This window comes from Panthera pardus, unplaced genomic scaffold, assembly GCF_024362965.1.
Source record: "Panthera pardus isolate Hobbes unplaced genomic scaffold, ASM2436296v1 HiC_scaffold_8, whole genome shotgun sequence".
Taxonomy (NCBI): domain Eukaryota; kingdom Metazoa; phylum Chordata; class Mammalia; order Carnivora; family Felidae; genus Panthera; species Panthera pardus.
The window spans coordinates 133,864,483-133,885,292 of record NW_026527013.1 but is presented as its reverse complement, the minus strand read 5'-3'; the positions used below and the strand labels follow the sequence as shown (position 1 = coordinate 133,885,292).

The 20,810-nt window shown below is 36.8% G+C and overlaps 1 protein-coding gene across 3 annotated transcripts in view; it reads left to right on the top strand.

Moving 5' to 3' along the window:
- Nucleotides 1–469: 469 nt before the first annotated feature.
- TFEC (transcription factor EC) overlaps nucleotides 470–20,810 on the top strand; it is a 188,551-nt gene continuing 168,210 nt past the window's right edge. The window contains exon 1 of one of the 3 annotated variants that reach the window (XM_019418062.2): nucleotides 470–548. The gene's annotated coding sequence lies outside the window, so the exon portion shown is untranslated. The remainder of the gene's footprint in view (nucleotides 549–20,810) is intronic. The other 2 variants (XM_019418063.2, XM_019418061.2) reach the window with 2 other exon arrangements.

Below are 20,810 nucleotides of genomic sequence, written 5' to 3'. Positions count from 1 at the left end.
ATATTTGTGGCAAGCCTAGTGTTTCCTACTCATGTTTACTTGTTGACTTCTCTGGAAGGGGTTTGTAAAATCCAGGGAAACTGAATGCAGATGATGATGACAGAGAAACCATTTATCTTCTTCTGGGAGACTTTACCTATCAGCAGCAATTTTGTCTTCTTATGACACATTGCAATTTGTGTTCGCTTCACAGTTTTTAAATTGATCACTTCTAACTTTTATTTCTATACACACAGTTGCTGATAAAATAATAAAATATTTGATATAAGGGAAAAAGAAAAGAATTGGGCTGTTTTATTTTTAATGAAAATTGTTCAAGTCATGATCTGTTAAATATTACTCATTCTCTTTAGCATTATAGTCAGGGATATGAGAAATGAATGTAATGACAAAAAGAGGAACCAAATCATGGTTTATGTAGCTTGGCCTCACTTAGAAATAGAAAATGTAGAGAAGTAGGAGTACACAGAATGGTAATGCTTATGGTACAGAAAAAGCTAATGGAGAGATTGACTCTTACAGATCATGTTCCCGAGCCATTACCAAAGGTAATTTTTTTCTCTACATTATTTAATTAGAACAATAAAAGATAAAATTACTTATATCCAGGGCTCAAGAGCCCATACTATAAATTTCAACTTAATTTTAAATGCTCAAGTATTATAAACATTTAAACATCAACTTACATTTTATTGTATAAGGTAGAAATAGATAAAATTTTTAATGCTATTTTTAAAATTATTAGTAACATTTTATTATAATCTTCAGTATGAATTTGATAGAAGAAAAAAAGAAATGGGGAATTGAAGATTTGGTATGTGAGACTTCTAAACATTATTCTTTTTTGACCATCCTGAAATGGTTTCAAATTTTGCTAAAATTCATACAGAATTGGAGAGACTATGATTTCTCATTTTATGAAATATGTGTGTTACAAAGAATTGGTTGAAGAAATAATTATTAAACATATAAGAAATAGAACCTATTTATATATCAATCATTTGTCAGTCATCTAATTTTTCAAAAAAGCACAGACAAGAAAGTTATTTTATTGATATATTTTTGATAAAAATGTATGCATTGTAAATTTGAAATTTTGAAAATTATATTTCCTTAAAGTGAGGCGTAAATATATTTGACTTTTGTAATCTAATGTGAGGCATTTATGTCTTTCTCATTATCCACTGCAGTTGATATACTTGCAACTTAGTGTCCATTTCATTTATCACACTGAAAGCAATTCAGATAGCCCTTGCATGGAGAGAAAAGAGGTATTTAAAAATGAAAACTATTAAAGGAAATAAATCACTTGAATTAGATATGAATGATATTGAATATAAATTATTCAAATTCATACTTGTAAGGTTGACTTTCAATATTGTTAAAACATGGTAAATAATAAGATAAATAAGTTAGTACAACATTTTATTCTATTTTAAGGACAAAAATTGAAAGAATATTTGATTATTACCCTTTGCTACTTGATATTTTTAATATGAACAAATATCAAAAATAAAAGCAAGTACGATTAAGCACAGACCTTCTTCAACTCACATAATATGAATGGGGATTTGTGAAACACTATAAAATAGAATTAATGTTGTTATAGCATGACATTAGTATAGTTTTGTAGGTGTATGCTATCACAAAAGAAAGGAAAAATGTAAATGCTTATGATTATTGCCTATTTTAAACAAAGCACAGAACTTCACAAAATATTTTTATAGCTGACAACTTAATTTTTTTCCCTTTGAATGTTATTAAAAGTTCCTTTAGCATACCTTTTACTTTTGGGGGGAATTATTTCAGAACTTTTAAAAAATAGAAAATAAATTGCTTAGAGAGTGTTATTTGGATGTGAATTTGTTGAACTCAGCTAGAGATATATTTAGTTACTTAAATTGCATGAAGTCAAGAAGAAGAGGGAACACATATTTCAGAGGTTTGCATAATTTTTCATAAACTAAATAATTTGACTTTCTTACTTTAGATATTTCTTTTCTTGTCCATAATGCTCATTCAAAGCTACAGAGTTTTAGCTTACATTTCTTGTTGAAAATACATAAGAAAGTAAAGAAATAATCATTTAAAAAATATAGGCTGTGAAATGTGTCAGAAAGATCTTTTCATAGCATTATATTGGAGACGATCAGGTGACAGATATAGGATTGCATTTTAGAAATTCTTCTCTGTTGATTTGCTTATTACCTTTACTCATTCATAGACTTCATATAATTTTCTTTTTTGTATTTCTAGTCAAACATGTGACATTCAAATGGCACTGTTGTTATTCCTTAGAAGAATGTCATAACACATATGGGGGATGGGGAATGGTAATGAGTATTAGCCATACTCATTATTGGGAAGACAAATATGAATGTGGAAAACGGAAAAGAATTTTAAATGTGTGTGGAAAAGCATAGGAAAAGGGAATACTGAAACCATTTAAGTATCTGAATAATAAAGACTGTCTGAGATCTGCCGTGGGTAGCTTACCCGAGGCACGGCTACTTCTAGAGAGTATGTTTTAAAAGCTTTGGAAGTAATTTCCAAAATGTTAGCTGTTGATTAAATCCAACCCAAACTGTCTTCTGGTGACATTAGTGTATTCTTCCCCAGCTCTGAACAGAAACCACAGAGCTATTTTTCTAGTTAGAAAGGGCTGCTCTTCTGAAAATGCGCCTCCTGTGCGGCTTCCCCCAAACAGCCAGTGGCCCTCTGTACTGTAGTGCGCAAGCTCACACTGACGAGAAACCTCAGATCATGGGATTGTGTAAGACCATATAAATTGCTTGAAAATGATGGAAAGACAAGAGCTGTCATATTTCTCTGTAGGGGAAAATAAAGTTAAATTTATATCCCCACTCATGAAATCTATCATCCTTTGTGGCTCCTTCATCGTTCTTTTGGCTGTGTTTGGATGCTAGGATTTGCACAGTGCAGGGACAACATTGCAGAGACTTTGTTAGTCTGCAATGGTCCATTTGTAGGAAGTTGCTCTCAGTGCTCAGCTGTTTCCGGTCCCTGTGGGAGGCCTGTTGCCTCTGAGATTCAATCTCTGACCCTCTACAACTTACTGCCCTCTTGTCCCACCAAACCTCAAGAATCCAGCTGCCAGGGATCAGGCAACTTGTTTCTTCATCAACCTTCAGAGGCTTTTCCTTCTCATAGAATCCAGTTTAGTATATTTTAAAATTTGAGGCTTTTAAAAACAAAAGTCTGGTTAATTTCTCAGTGCTTAAGGAAAGTTCAACCTTAGCTATTTCATTTTAATCCTGAGTTACTATTTTCCTTACTTTACAAATGAGGAGGTTGTGGCTCAGGAAAAAATAATTAAAATCTTGTGTGTGTTTATGTGAATAATAAGCAGGGGAGTTAGAATTTGAAACTAGGTACCTGATATGTGCCAGACGAAGAATTCAAAGTTTGTTAATACAGACAAGTCCTCAAGGAGTCCTGTATTTGTGTGAAGCGGGACAACAGATATGCAAATGAATTAATGGCTTTCAGTGTGATAGAAATTAGTGTGTAATTATATTAGATACAAATGAGACAACAGGAGTGAATGGACAATTCAATACGGGGTGCTCAGATAAGGTTTCTAAAAGGAAGCAACAGTCTTGAGAATTGGGAGGAGCCAAACTTTCAAAAAGATGGGAGGGTATTTTGAATATCATTGCATCTGTCATCTCCTGGCCACTCCCAGCCCCACACTTACTGCCTCCTTTCTTGTTTTCTCTCTGTGTCCTGATTTCTTCCCCCCACCCCCAGAACCTGGCCAATCCCTATTAAATGTATTTTGTCACCACATATTGTGTATGGACACTAATCCATTTGAGTTATGGAACAGGTTTTCCTTAGTGCGCTATTCCACATACGCTGAATATAGCAGGTATTTGTGTATATTATTGAAGAAATTCAGTGTGGAATGTTACTTGTACTTGCTTGTTTCTCCTGAACATCTAGGATCTTCTCAACTGTCATAAGGGAAATTAATGAGAGAAAAAAAGCAGAGAAAATGGGGAAAGGGAGCCAAGGAAGAGAAAAGAAGAGAATGGAGAGAAAAAAATAGAGAAAGAAATGTTTGTTAACAAATGTGGACACCACTATGCTAACTCCTTTCACCTGCTGCAGAATCTTGTGTGCGTGAAAGGAAACCATTCTGAGATGGGAAATTTTAGGGAATATGGCAAAAGAAGAATACAATTTAAAAATAGGACATAAGAAAGCATTGGAAAAATCATCTGAGGCATGGCGGAGGCATAATAGATGAAGTCAAAACTCTTGCTTTGATTGGAAGACCCCCGAAAATGAGTCATTTTCTAAGTGACTAGTGTTAGTTCAAGATATTTCAAAATACAGTTTGGTATTATACTCAAAAGTGGAGAGGAAAAGAGGGTGCCACTAAGGCCAATTTAAGCCAAGTCTTCCATATCGTCTAACATGTATATGTGGAGAATTATTTGATCATAGGATGTGAAAATAGCAAGATGTGTCCAAAACCTTCATTTCGGACATGAGGAGATGGAGACCTAAATGCCTTTCCTAAGCACAAACAAGGAGCCACTAGAAACCCGCCTAGATTCCACATCCTGAATTCTTTTCCTATTAAACTGAAGCCTATTAACATGGATGTGGAAGATATCAGATTTGTGGGCTATACTCTGGAAACGTAAAAGTAAACGCTTGAGAAATCAAGCAGAATTCTAGAGAATCACAATAAAGAGAGAGCGATAAATTCATGTGACCCATTTCTATGTGGCCAAATGGTTTCAAAGATTCAAGGCTGAAGATGGGTGCAGTTATGGGGAAGCACACATGAAATTAGATATTTCCCCGGCTTGTAATATTTCACTTTCTATGTTTTAAATGTCCTTTGCTAATTGTGGGTTGCTTGTAATTTTAGGATTATAATCTCAGGATTGACAAAAAGTTTAAGTAATTTTAAAAATAGATTCTTCTTCCTAAAATGTATCAGATATCCATGGCATTTTTTATAAATAAATAATGAGTTTCAGAAATGATAGTATCTAATATTCAAATTTTTTAATGCAAATGTGGGCAATGACCTGTCTTTGTTCTTTAAGAGAATTAATTCTTAAATTCTCTCTCTCCCTCTCAGCAGTTCTTGTCATCCCACAGAAGGGGACCCTCTGTGGTAGTGTAGACCAGAGATGTCCCACTCTGCTTCCAGCACAGGCTAATAGTCCTTCAGGGAGTAACAAGAGCTACAGGCTCTGGACTAGGTGAGGAGAGGGAGGCACTTGCATCAGGTGCAAAATTTAAGGGGGCACCAAAAACATCAGAAATCAAGACAAATAATAATTTAATTCAACCTTTTTAAAAAACAGATCCTTTAACACAAAAAACAACATAATGAACAAAGTGTGACAGAATTAGTAACAGCATGGTGCCAGGCCATATCAGAGCCTGAAGCAAAAGAAAAAAATAAATCAATAATACTGATCTAAGAGTTGGGAATAACAGGGAGTTTTATTTTACTAGTTAGCTACATTTTAAGTAGGCAGCCACGTCACAAGGAATGTAGATAAGAGAAAGATAGAAAAAGATAGAAAGATAGAAGCATTTATTCAGCCAGCCAACCAAATCTTTTTGATATTTTAAGACTCCTGACTAAATGTGTGGCCTGAGGGTGGCAAGGTGGGGAACTTGCTTGGGAGATGCAAATAATAAGTTTTCAAAAGCTGGACATCTCTCATCGGAAATGTTTTTCTAATCCCGTGAAGACATTAGAGTTGGTAAAAGGCAAAATATCACCGGCTTTAATAGAATCACAATAAAGAACAAAGTGAAGCAAATCTTCGAGCTAGCCCTGTGAGGTAGACCCTGGCAGGCTTGCTGTAGGTTCAATGGCAGAGTAAGAAATGCCACATGGAAATGCGTCAACTATATAGCACAGAATTGCATTTTGTAGAATATAGTCCTTCTCTGGTATCTTAAATAATGTTAGGTTTAACCATATGGCTGTGGTTGCTTCCCTTTACCTGGTTAACTTTTATTCATATTCCAGTTCTTAATTTAAATGTTAATTCCTCAAGGAAACTGATTCCCCAGTAGAGATTAGATCTCCAATTATATATGTTCCTTCAGCCACATATTTAGCATTAATCAAAATGATAAGCATAACAGTCAAAGAAAGAGAAATCATACTAGGTCTTTCAAATAGAGTGAATTCAATAGAAGGAACTAGTTAGGGGCACCTGGGTGGCTCAGTCGATTAAGTATCAGATTTTGGCTCAGGTCATGATCTCGCAGTTGGTGAGTTCGAGCCCCACGTCGGGCTCTGTGCTGACAGCTCAGAGCCTGGAACTTGCTTCGGATTCTGTGTCTCCCTTCTCTCTGCTCTTCCCCCACTCATTCTCTGTCTCTCTCTCTCTCCTTCAAAAATAAATAAAGATTAAAAAAAATAGAAGGAACTAGTTATACAAATGATGAAAGGTTGATTCCACACCCTGGGGTCTTTTTTATTTGAACTGGGGCCTATTAACATTGATATTGGAGATGTCATATTTGTGGGCTACACTTAGGAAATGTAAAAAAAAGCAAGCAAGGTGAGGTAACCCAGACCGGGGGTGTGTTTGTGCCTCCTTACAGTGCCTAGCAAGGTGCTAGAACTGACAAAAAGGACAATTTGGCATGGGCTAGTACAGCTGAAGTGGGGCAATCAGGGCCAAGGATGGGACCTCTGAAGGGTCACAGCCACTTTCAGAGACACCACCACAAGGCAAAGAGAGACAAATAAATATCCAAGAGAGAGAGGAAGATGCATGACTTCTCTCTTATCACCTTTCGATATTGAATCAATGCCTCTCATTGGCCAAACCTAACTGGAGGTCAGTTGGCAAAGGATTCTGGGTAATATAGTTTGTAGGGGTCTCTGGACCCCTATGATACAGTGCAGAATATGGAAGAAAGTGATGGAACTCAGGCAATCAGTGTTCGTATACTAAATAATTATATATTAAGTAATGCTGTTATCAGGGTAATGCTAGTCTTCCTAGGCAGTCTATATTTTCTATGGGTCAGGGTTGTAGCAGCCTTATTAACTAATATATTACCAGTATATTTCATAGTGCCTGGCCCATTGAAGATTTTGAATGAATGAAAAAATATATGAATCAATATTGTCATTTCCACTGTACCTTCAAGAGTCATGATCTCTACCAAAAGTTAGTTATGTGTTCCTTCCAATACCAGTGTGAGTAGGAACTCCATGATTTACCAACAGAAATAAACCCTCTATCTAAAGAAAGTGGGGGATGGAGATAAGGGAGAGGAAGGAAAGGAAGTGTATTAGTGATGGTTTCAAAGCTTACAAATCTTCTTTCTGCCTGAGTCTTAACTGCTTTATCTCTCTTGCCCTCATACCTCATAGGACACTCCAGTACATATATTAACTTGGGAAGATTTTTTTCAGAAGAATACAGGCATTATGTGAAAAACGGTTACTGTAGCTCAATACTCATAACTAAGATTAAAGGTCAATATTTCTGGGGCTCCTGGGTGGCTCAATTGGTTGGGTGTCCAACTTTGGCTCAGGTCATGATCTCAGTTTGTGAGTTCGAGCCCCGCATAGGGCTCTGTGCTGACCGTGTGGAGCCTGGAGCCTGCTTTGAATTATGTGTCTCCCCCTCTCTCTGCCCCTCTCCTGCTCACTGTCTGTCTGTCTCTCTCTCTCAAAAATAAACATTAAAAAAATTTTAATAATAAAAAAAGGTCGATATTTCTAATGTTTATTTTAAGGCAAGGTTTAGTGGGCACTGTGTTGTTTACCGTTTTGTTAGAGCAGGACATTCTCTCCTTATCTCACAGCTCACTGATGTTAATTTTTTCATACTTTTGCCACTAATTTGAATCTTTCCTACTGTTGTGTCTTTAAATTCACAAATCTTTTCTTAGGTAGTATTGAGTCTGCTGTTAATCCCATCTAGTGCATTTTTATTTTGGGAAGGGGTGGTGTGCAGAGAGAGGGAGGGAGAAAATCTCAAGCAGGTTCCACCTCCAGCATGGAGCCCTATGTGGGGCTCAATCTCATGACCCTGAGATCATGACCCGAGTTGAAATTAAGAGTGGTTCACTGATCCACCTTGATACCCAAGTGAATTTTTAAAAATTTTACTTCATTATAAATTTTGTTTGGTTTTCTGAAACAGTGAAGAAACAGAGGGCTTGCCCAAATATTGCTAATCACTACTGACAAAGCAAATGATCAGAGTAAGAATGAAAAACACAAAACAAGTAACCACAACTGTGTCCTCAAAGAAATAGAAAGCAACCAGATCATCATCATTGTCATTTACTTGAAAGATAGGAATATCTGGGCTATTTATTCAGCTTGTTGGTTGGTGTCTACTGGGTGAAAGCTTTTACAGTTCCCAGGCTAGGATTTGTATTATCCGGTGTAATTTTAATTTTAAACATATTTTCCTTCTCTAGAATTTAGATTTAGGTCTTTTAAAATATCTTTCATGTCTCTCAACAGGTTTATGCTTTCCTCTACCTTCTTGAACATGCGGCATATGTTTATAGCAGCTGCTTTAATGTGCTTTTTCCTGTTGCTGTCATCTGTGTCATTTGTTGGTCAGTTTTTAATGAATGATTTTTTTCCACATTATTGATCATATTTTCCTACTGCTTTGTATGCCTAGTGATTTTTGACTGTTGGCACTTTTAACAATTTTTAGAACATTTTTGAGCTTTGCTTTGAGATGCGGGTAAGTTGCTTGGAAACAGTTTGATCCTTTCACAACTAGCTTTAATCTTTGCCAGATGGAATTAGAGTAGTCTAGGGGATAAGGGTAATTTGTCCCTTTTAGTCAGGCAATACCCTCTGAGTACTCTTCTTGATGCATGTACTATGATGTTTCTCACCCCTGGCTCTTGGACATGTGAACCATTCCCAGCTTTGCGTGATTGCTGCACATCGTTCCTCCTACTCCTTTACAGCAGTTCATTGCCCAGCCAAAAAGTGGTTTGTTTACACACATGCTCTGATCAGTATTCTGTTGAGGACTCAGGGGGAACCCTCTGCAGATTTTAGGAGCTCCCTCTCTTTCTAGCTCTCTCTGCTCTGATACTCTGTCCTGCAAATTCTAACTGCCTTTGCCTCTCCAAATCCTCATCTATGTCTCCTCAATTCAGAGAGAACTCTGGGCTCTGGATTCCCTCTCTCTGTGCCACAGTTTGGAAATTCTTGGTAAACTGAAGCAATCATGGAGTTTACCTATTTCCCTTCTCTCAGGGAACATTGCTCTCTGCTGCCTGTTGTTCGATGTTTGAAAATACAGTGAAACCTTGGTTTGCAAGCATAATTCATTCTGGAAACAGGTTTGTAATCCAGAGCACTCATATATCAAAGCGAATTGATGATCACAATGGCTCAGTTGTGATCATGTGACATTTGGCATGAAGAATTTACTCCTATTGCAAGACATCGCTCCTTTATCAGGTTAAAAATTATCAGAAATGTTTGCTCATCTTGCGGAACACTTGCAGAAAAAGTTACTCGCAATCCAAGGTTTTATTGTATATAGTTTCACTTTTTAGTTGTTTAAGGTATGAGTGTAAATCTGGTCCTTGGTCCTCTATCTTGGCTGTTGATAGAACTCCTTGACATTTTTACTGAACTAAAGCTCTTACACACAATGCTCCTAAATGCCATTTTTAAAAATGTTTATTTATTCTGAGAGAGAGTAAGCAGGGGAGGGGCCGAGCGAGGGGGAGAGAAAGAATTCCAAGCAGGCTCTACACTGTCAGTGCAGAGCCCAACTCGGCTCAGTCCCACGAACCATGAGATTGTGACCTGAGCTGGTATTAAGAGACGTTTAACTGACTGAACCACCCAGGCACCCCCTAAATGCCATTTTTTAAGTTCAAAGTTTAATCTAGGTGAACTTGGAGATATGAATATTGCTCTGCACTATCATTTAGAAAGGTTTTAATACATATTTTTGAGAAAATGATCCTAGATCTACATTTATGTTTGAATTATTCTACTTCCTACATTGAGTGAAAAAAGTTTCAGGAATTTAATCTTTGTTGAAGTCAAACAAGATTAGCATGGATTAGCATGGCTGTCTCAGTGAACACAAATTTTAAAATCCAGTGAAACAAATCAATTCAGTTTTTGTTATTATCTTATGAACCAATTAAATTGGCCATTTCATATTATCTCACACTAGAGGTGTTCATTTACTATTTCATCCATTAAAAGTGTAAATCTTTCAATTGTGAAAAGTTGTCTAATGATGTATTTACCCTGCTGAATGAAAGAAAATTCCATTGTAATAAGTTTTCATTCTTGGAAAAAAAATACTATTAGGATAAGAAGAATTGGAGAGCAAAAATTTCAAAACCTAATATCGAAGGAAAATATTTTCTGTTCAGATTAATGGTAGAAGAAATCCATTTTGCATTTAACTAAGATTGATCAATCAACCTCTCAAAAGAAATTCAGACTTTCTCAAACATTTATTCATTTTTCAAAGATTACTGATGGTGCATATGCAATGCTGCATACAACTTGCTAATAGTCCACTGCATTATTTTCGAAGGAGATCAAGGAAAATATTATGGTTTGAATAAAATTATACTTAGAATTTATAGTTTTTAAACTTAATATCTTGATTTTATACTATTTATTATACTCATCTAAAAGTGATGCTTACTAAAATGAATGTTTAGCAAATTAAGTTTTGAGTCAAAACAAAGCCATATATCACAAGGGCTTTATTTCTGTATGAACAAATATAATTTGAGTTTGAGTCACTCTCACATGCCTTCCAATCACTCTTACTTACCTCTGAAGGCTAATATAAGAACACAAAAAATTTCTCATGAATTTTTAAATGTTAGTTTCACTTCCACTTAACACAGTGTTAAAATAGTATTCCCCTAACTATACAGTCTGCAAGAAAGTACAATTACAACAATAAAAATGCAAACATACTCTATGAACATGTAGATGCCAGAGTTGTGGTGGTGATGGTGGTGGTTGCTGTTGTTGTTTTATTTAATATCCTTGACCATGTCATAAATTACCATGTGACTGTGGTGGTTTTGATGTTGAGCTATGGATTTTTTTTTTTTTTTAAAGCCACTGAATCACAGTTCTAGTGACTCCAAAATAAAGTTGAAAGACAATGAGGCCCGGAATCATTGCTTGTATTCAATATTATTTCAGAGAACCCAGAAGGTATAATACAATTTATTTCCTCACTTTTAATTTATAACAGATTTAATTCTTTTTATTATAAAAATAATTCATGCATATTATTGGAAATCTTGAAAACAGAGCAAAGTTAAGAATGGTGAGCCATAGTTTCACTACCCAAGGAGGCGGTGCCTTAACAGAAGAAAGTTTTTCTTTTTTTTTTACTTTTTAAAAAAATTTTTAATGTTTATTTATTTTTGAGAGAGACAGAGCACAAACAGGGGAGTGGCAGAGAGAGAAAGAGAGAAAGAGAGAGAGAGAGTGGGAAACACAGAATCTGAAACAGGCTCCAGGCTCTGAGCTGTCAGGACAGAGCCTGACATGGAGCTCGAACTCAGGATCAGCAAGATCATGACCCGAGCCAAAGTGGGACGCTTAACCAACTGAGCCGCCCAGGCACCCCAGAAGCACGTTTTTCTAATTAACATAAAGCAATTTGAAGTAAGAGACCAAAGACTAGTAGTAAAACTATAAAAATCAACAAAGTATAACAAAAAAGAAATTATAGATTAAGTGTGAAAAATGTTTTGGTCTATTGAAATCGATAATAATGTCAATTTTAAAAGCCAGCAGAAACAAACTTCTACATTCCAAAATCAATTTACTTGGTGGGGAATCAAAATAGAAAGGAGGAAGTTTTTGGTTTGGTCTGATTTCTGTCAGGTTGTACCTTGGCTGTTGTAAAGGAGATTACAGTACGGATGCCCATTACCTAGAGGCAAGGCAAAATGCTTGAGGAGGTAATGATGAATCCCAGTAATGTTTCTTGAGTTCTTCTCTATTGTCTACAAGCTGAAAAGTTGTCTGAATTTTTGTTTCATTTAGCTGGATGTAGAATGCAAGGATTGGTATCATCAGAGAAAAGAGTGCATTTTTTTTTCTGTTGAAATTTGGAGGTATCACTAAATATTACATCAAATGAACTTTTATTTAGAAATAATTCTGGGCACCTGGTGGCTCAATCCATTAAGCATCTGACTTCAGCTCAGGTCATGATCTCACAGTCCATGAATTTGAGCCCTGCATCGGGCTCTCTGCTGTGAACAGAGAGCCTGCTTCGTATCTTTTATCCCCCTCTCTCTGCCCTCCCCCTGCTCTCTCTCTCTTTCTCTCTCAAAAATAAATAAACTTAAAAAGAAAAAAGAGATAATTCTAAATGTCTCTGTTGACCACTGCAACTTGAGAAATGGTGCTCAAACTTGTGTGTGTGTGTGTGTGTATACACAGACACACACACACATTTACTAATCATACCCACTCCTTCCTTGTGTACTATTCTTGCACAATATTACAGTTAAGCATTATTGGTAGTCCTCCAAATTAGATATTATTGTTTTTGATTTATTTCAAAGCTTGTTTAGATTTAACTGCTTGTTAACTACTTCTGTGCTCACCATTTAGTTTTAGCTCTTCAGACCTTTCTTCTCAGATCATTTTCTTCCTAATCCCTTTAGCAACAGTTTGTTGCAAGTGAACTTTCAATTTTTCTTTGTTTATCTGAAAAATGTGTTTAATTTCATCCTCATTCTGGAAAAATTCTTGAAAGGTCTTTTTGGTTTTTGTTTTTTTTTTTTTTTGGCAGGGGGGCTTCTCTTTTCAAACCTCTTACACTCTCTCTTCCAATTTAACTTTCAGCTGATGACCTTGCTTTCTCTTTCAATGAAAAATTTGAAGTCATTAGAAGAGAACATGCTTGGGGCGCCTGGGTAGCTCAGTCAGTTGAGTGTCTGACTTTGGCTCAGGTCATGATCTCGTGGTCTGTGAGTTTGAGCCACGTGCTGACAGCTCAGAGCCTGGAACTTGCTTCGGACTCTGTGTCTCCCTCTCTCTCTGCCCCTCCCCCGCACATGCTCTGTCTGTCTGTCTCTCTCTCTCTCTCTGTCAAAAATAAATAAAATCATTAAGAAAAATTTAGAAGAGAACATGCATAGACTCCAAGCACCACCCTACCTCCCAGTATCACCTGCATCTACACTCTGCTGTCCTGGCTGAAACTTGAGATGACCTCGCCATATCACACCTAAAGTCAAGTTTTCCACTGTGGGCTGGACCCCATATTCTTTTGCCAACTCCTCCAGCAATTCTCTCCTCTCTCTTCTGCACAATTGCTATTTCTTTTCCAGTGGAAATTCTCATCAGCATACAGCATCTTATTTCTCCCATCCATTTCTAAAAAGTTTTTTGCCCTTATTTGCATGGCCAGCTACCACAATATTTCTCTGCTTCCCTTTGCACTAAAGCTCCTTGAAATAATTACCGTTCAAAGCCCGTTTCCATTTCTCTCAGTTATCTTATTCAACTATCCAATCAGATTTGTGCACCACCAACCACCCAATCATTGTTTTCAAGGTTACATGACTAAATTCAATGCTAAATTCACAGTGTCCATCATAATCCACTATCAGCAGCATTTGACACAATGACTCCTTCAATATATTTTCTTTACATGGGTCCACAATACCTCTTCTAGTTTTCCTTGTCACGTGGATCAGATTACTCTTTCTCAGTATTTTGTGCCCATTTTCCCTCATTTCCCTAAGCAGTTGAAGTTTCGCTGGTCAGTCCTTGGTCCATTTCCTTGTTATATTTGCACTTCATCTCTTGGTCTCGTCCAGTGTTTTGCCTTTAATTACCATTCATGTGCCAATGACTCCCAAATTTACATCTCTAGTGAAGACCTTTCTCCTGAACTCCAGACTAACTTATCTAACTTCCTGTTCAACAGTTCCACATTGATATCTAATAGAGGTTTTAAACTCATTGTCCAAACCTAATTTTTGACCTCCTCCCTCTTTGTATCAAAGCTACCTCAACTGTAGCCCCAATGCAGATTAATGACCCCTTCTTGTTTTTAGTAGCGCAGATAGAATGTTTTAGTCATCCTGATTCCTTTCTTGCCCAATCTATCAGGAAATTTGGTTGATTCTATCTTAACAATAAATCCAGAGTCTAGCCACTTCTTGCTACTCCCCTGCTCTCACTCAGGTCTGAATCATCCTTATCTTGAGCCTGGATTACTTCAAAGTCTCCTAACTGATTTTGTTACTTGCCACTGCCCCCTTCTCCATCTCTACCCCCCCATCCCCCCACCCCCCACAGTATATTTTCACACAGTGGTCAGTGTGATCCTGTTAAAATCCATCATGCCACTCTTCACACACTCCTTGCCCTCCATTCTCCATTTCACTAAGTAAAAATCAAAGTTCTTAAAATGTCCCTCATTCACTGGGTTCCAGTCACATTGCTCTCCTATTTCTGGGGTTCTCCTACCATTGGGTTTTGTACAGTCTGTTCTCTTTCTTTGAAACTTCCCTTCCAGAGATCCTTATCTCCTTCAAGTCTGCTTAAACCTCACCTTTTAAAAAAATGTTTATTTATTTAATGTTTAATGTACATTAAACATTATTTTATTTTATTTATAATAAAATTTAATTTAAACATTAGCATTTATTTAATGTTTAATTTAATAATGTTTACTATTTAATGTTTATATTTGAGAGAGAGTGAGAGAAAGAAAGGGGAAGGGGCAGAGAAAAAAGAGAGAATCTCAAGCAAGCTCTTCACTGTCAGTGCAGAGCCCAATGTGGGGGCTCAAACTCAGAAACTATGAGTGAGATCATGACCTGAAATCAAAGAGTCATATGCTTAACCGACTGAGCCATCCAGGTGCCCCAAACCTCACCTTTTTAATGAATTCTATTCTGACAGCCCATTTAAATTTATAAACCTCTGCCTTTTTAATCCCAATCACCTTACCCTGGCCCATTTTTTTTCACAGCACACTTTTCTTATTTATTATGATTATTATTTATTGACTCTTTCTCTCCATTGGAATATAAATTCCAGGAAAGTGTGAATTTTCTTTGTCCGTTTTATTCACTGATGGATTCTAATCACTGTTTAACACATAGTAAATGCACAATACCTTTTTATTGAATAGAATGAATGATGGAATGGGGCATAATTTCATGGGCTATAGGATTCTAGATTGACAGCTGTTTTTTTCTCAGCACTTTGAAGTTACCATTTACCAATCTTTTGGCTTCTATTATTATCATTAAGAAATCAGCCACCAGTTAAATTGTTCGTTTTAACAAATCTATCTTTACTTTTGGATATTTTAAGAACTTGTTTTTTGTCTTTGATATTTTTCAGTTTCATTATGATGCCTGAGTATGATTTTTTTAATATTAATTCTGATTGGGACTTATTGAGCTTGCTCAATTTGAAGCTCTGTCTCTCATCACACCAGAAAAGATCTCAGCCATTGTCATATCAAGTATTTCCTGTATGTCCTTTCTCTCATTCATTGCTGGAACTCAGTGATAGTTGGCATATGTTAGACTCTCTGTTTTCATGTCTCTCAACTTCATTGATTTCCACTCTATTCTCTGAACTCCATTTTGAGTAATTTACCCATATATGTCTCAGGATTCACAAATTTTCTTCACTTTTGTCTAATCTGTTGTATAATATAAACTTTGAGTCCTTAATTCTAACGATTATATTCCTTCATTTTTTAAAATGTGATTTTTCCTTTTCACATCCCTCTGGTCATTTTCCATAATCTCTTCTTCTGCCATTGTACTTCACAAGAGTATGTTTCAGTTATTCCAGTCTGTCAAGTAAATTCATTTTGCAGGCTTTTTACAATTATTACAAGGGGAACCATCTGAAAGTGTTACTTGGTAGTTTCTTGATTTATATCTTGAATCTCACTTCTAGTTATTTAATCCTTCAGTGTTTGGTGACTTTTCAGTGTGAGCCAGTTTTGAAGCATTAACTGAGAACTTTTTGAGGAATGTGTTAAATTGAGTTTCTTTCACTTTTGTCAGAAACTTATGCTTACTACTAGCCTTGGATCTCCTTAAGCTACATGTTAACTTTAAGCAACCTGAAAAGTTTTGCCTGTTCTAGTATTATCTTTTTTAATAAGTTGTCATGGGTATTTCTGAGACAATGTGGATAAGGAATTCAGGTCTGTTTGGGTATGAATTCAACCTATCATCTGGATCTAAATTAATCCAAAGTAGCTTTCTTTCCTGCGAGTATTCCTGAAACTATTTGATACCTAATTTGAATGTTTGGGTCCTTTAACACATCAAAACTTGATTTTTGGCTTCTGAGTCTTGGTGTTTCTTATTGGAAATACTTTGGTTTCTAAGAATTGCCTGTACTTCATTGAGCTCAGAGCATTTGCTGGATGTGAGTCTAGCGATTATGATTCTCTACATGTGCACAGAAAAGGAAGTGGCCTCTGTGGTGTGATATGATGGGTGCTGCTAGGCCCATTTTGACTAAATGATTTCCTCCTCTCTTTAGCTGTGGCTCAGAGATGACTGTTTTAGCCATTTCATATCAGACAGCAAAAACAGGAGTCACTGTCTTCAGATAGCTCAGGGGAAGGGTGGGGTTTATAGATATCAGTCTGCTTTCTCTTTAGTATGGATTTGATTATAAGATAAGGTGAATGTCACTTTGGAAGGTTAAGAGCAAAGGGAGAAGAGATTTAGGACTGGTTAATTTCCAGGGAAAGAAAGGAACCAGTCTGTAGTTGTTTGAACAGTTTAATGCTGTGAAAGAATAAGCATCAAGAATTTCCTAAGATCAAAGAAAAAAGTTGGGGTTATTATTAGAATACAGTTTTATCTGTGTTATTTTTACTTTTTTGCTACAGCTAGCCAGGATTGCATACAATCTCTATTAGTCAGATTTCTCCAGAGAGAGAGAAGGAGATTGATTTTAAGCAATTGGGTTACAGGACTGTGAGGGCTGGCGAGTCTGAAATCAGTAGGGTGTGCCAGCAGATTGGACATTAAGTTAAGAGCTGATGTTGTAGTCCTGAGTCTACAGGAGGCTATGGTCCTGCAGAGTTGGCCAGCAGATGGGAAACTCAGGCAGGGTTCCTATGTTGTAATTTTGAGGCATAATTGAATCTTCATTAGGGAAACCTATCTTGTCTCTTCAGGCCTTTAAATGATTAGAGGAGGCCCACTTACATTATGGAAATAATCTGCTTTCCTCAAAGTCTACTTATTTAAATACTAATCACATCTAAAATATACCTTCATAGCAACATCTAGACTGGTGTTTGGCCAAATGACTGAGCACCATGGCAGAGCCAACTTAACACAAAAATTAATCATCACACAATCCTATAAAATTCTAGTGAGCCACCTGCCCGTTTCATTTAACATAATTTCATTTGTTAAAGCCTCATAACTTTTGTATCATGCCTTTTACATACCCAGATTTAGTAACCCAAATACTCACATGAGTGATATTCATGGAGTTTTGTGCTGAGATGCTAACCTTTCCTAATTCTTGAGTATCAGTGAATCAGGAAATGTTTACAAAATACAAGGCTAAGGAAGAGTGTCTTAGAATCCTTGATCTCTAGTTTTCTCTGGGCTTATTCCTCCTCCATTATATTGTGCTGAACTTTATAATTAGAGGCATTGTGGTATGTTTGTAGAAAGGGTAGAGACAGAGATGATATGTTCAAGGAATGTGGAGGTGGGTTTCCCGACTTCTCTGACCACTCCTGGATCCCATTTCCATGGTCGAGATCACACGGTTATCTGACAGAAACACCAATAACATACACCGCAAGGGATGATTTGCAAGATTCTATTTGGCAAGACATTGATTCATGTCTTGATTTAGACTTCAGCAACTCCAGCTCATTAAACATATTTTTCTCTGTTTGCTTCCAGCTGAGAAACTTGAGACTGGTGTTTTTCTCTTTCATGTTGTACTTTGTTGATTATCATAAAGAGTAGGTTTCATGTTTTGAAATTCTCACACTCAACAAAGAATTCTCCTCAAACATTGTCACCTTTGGTAAGAATATCATTTAAATTCCCAGAGACTACAAGAGGGAATTTAACCAACTACTTCAGTATCTCATAACGTGGACATTCATCTTTTCATTCTGAAATGAGAATTAATACCCCATATGCCCTTTGCTCAGCTAGCTCTGCATTTTCTCTGAAGGTCTGTTCTGGCAAACTGTCTGTATTCATTAGTGGAGACTGGTCTTCTGTAGCAAAAAGAGCTCATGAGACAGAGGTACGCATGAGATAGAAGTTTATTCCTCTCTCATGTTGGTAGTCTAAAGTTAGGCAGGTAGTCTGAAGATAATGGTAGAATGTTTTCTCCTGAAACCAAGGGTACCTTGGTTGGTGGTTTGACTTTGTCATCAGGAATTTGTTTCTGTTTCTGGTCCAACACAGTTGTTCCAGTGGTCACGGTTTTCCAGCCAGTGAAAGAAGAGGCCAGATCTGAGCAGGCTGCTAATCTAAAAGAGATAACCATAACATGTACCACATTCATCTCCTATTAGGCTGAACTCAGTCATATGGCTACACATAGCTAGCTGCAAAGGAAGCAGGGAAATTTAGTCTTTAGCTTGACAACCATGTACCCAGCTAAAAGCCAGGAGTTTTATAAAAGAAAAAAAAAGGAGAAGCATAAATATTGGGTGACACTCAGTGGTCTATGCTACACTTGCACTTAGCATTAAATTGTTATTGTAGTTAAGGGTTTTTTTGTTAATGTAAGTAATAGGAATATGTTTGAGTCGGCTTACATGAAAATAGAGAATGTGTTATAGAGCTATAGGGAACTTGAGGATGGGAATGCAGCTAAGCCTCAGGAAGACACTAGAAACAGGAACTGAAAATTGTGAGGACCCTCCTTCTGTTTGCATCTCTGCTTCTCTCTGAAGTTCTGATTCGTTCTCTCACCATTGCCTGGCTTTCTGTGATCCTAGGCCACAGAAGAAAAACAGCTCCCAAGTTAACCTGTGATAATTCAGGCTGCATGAAGAATTTATTCGGCTTTTCTGAATCCTGATTTCAAGTTTCTGGGTGGGGATATCTGATTGGTCCAGCTAGGATCAGATGTCTAATTTTGTCCATTTAACTGTGGCAAAGGGTCAGGTAGCGTAATTACAGCTGGTAGGGCCCAACTGCAGGTGGGAATACAATCGAAAAAATGGGGAGGGGTTACTTAAATGTGTCCACTATCTCCAGCCTTATCTTTATTCTTAGTAATCCACCACTTCAAATATGACCCTTACCTTTTGTTTCCAGCTTTTCCAGTTTGTTGCTAAAGCAAACATTCCAAGAGACCAACAGGATTCATAGCAAATTCTCATTAATTGTGAGTTATGAAGAACATGCAGCATTCCTTCTGAAGGTTTACATCTTTTTCTTATAGTATGGATAATCTTCATTCCAGAAAATTGTACTTGAGAAAGAGAAAGAGCAGCTATTACAGCTGTCAGTTGGTAGCTGGCTTGCCACCGAACAAGTGAGGCATGGTGTTCTGCTTTTCGTACACAGCACCAGCATCTCATGAGGTTACCCTCTGATCACAGTAGAAAGACAAGGACAAAACCCTGTACAAACCACAAAAATGATCAAGCACCTTCCTCTCTGGCTAACATGAGTGACTGCTGCCTGTTTACCAATTAGAACTGTAGACTTCTTGTGTTTTTCCTGATGCCTAAATAATTGATACCCAACTGTGGAATCATTACCTTCACCTTCTGATAGCATCCAGTCTAGTGCTAGGCTGGTCCTTTGTACCCTCCCTTAAAAAACACCTAATACAAGCCCAACTCCTATAACCAGTTGCCTGCAGCACCCCTGAACTGAGGTACTCTGTAGTTCCTCATGGGATGCGGTCGCCCTGCCTGTAGCAAGTAATCAATCCAACTTTGTTTGACTTCTGTGGTGCTGCCATGGTCCTTGGATGATGGCACTTCTCTGAGGGATCTGACCGAAAGAAAAACAAAGCAAAATCAATAAAACAAAGCACTCTAAATACACATGTGCACACACACACACACAGACTCTCCTTGTCCTTTGGATCTTTTGTCCAGTTGTACTGAGCATGTTTTTAGGCCAGTGAGCTGCTTCATTTAGAAGATGATTAAAGATACTTGCTATAACTTGAGGAGCTCAATAGCTTGTTGCAAGGGAATGTTGTTACAGAAGCTCTTTTTTTCTTTTTTTTATGTAGCTCGTAAAACTTATTAAAATATGGAAAAATCCCCATGAAAGGGTATTTATTATTCATTACATTAACATTAGGATGAGAACAAAATAGTTTGAACTGCTCCAGATCCTTTTCACAGTTCCACATATTTAAAATTACTCAAGTAATTTAAATTTGGAAATGGCAATTAGTCTTTTAATTTTTACTTTTTCTGGTTGCATCCTGCCTAACTGATATATCCTTCCTGTGAACTGTGCAATTCTTGCAGTACTTACTTATTTGCATGCATTGTTAATTGGCATGTAATATATATGCCTCTCTTAAGGTACTTGTATAATTTATTGATTGTAAATTTCCAGAGGTAATAGAGGTATTTTTTTCCCAAGTGTCCTACCATGCTTGGTACTTTATTTAGAATAATTGTTTTATAAATAAGTGGCTGATATCTGGGTGGTGGGGGAAATTTGGTGACAGCCAGAAAGGACAGTAGATTCAAATACTTTGAGGGCATAGATTGTGTTGCATTCAATATTATGTCTTTAGTGAATAGTATAGTGCTAGCACATTATGC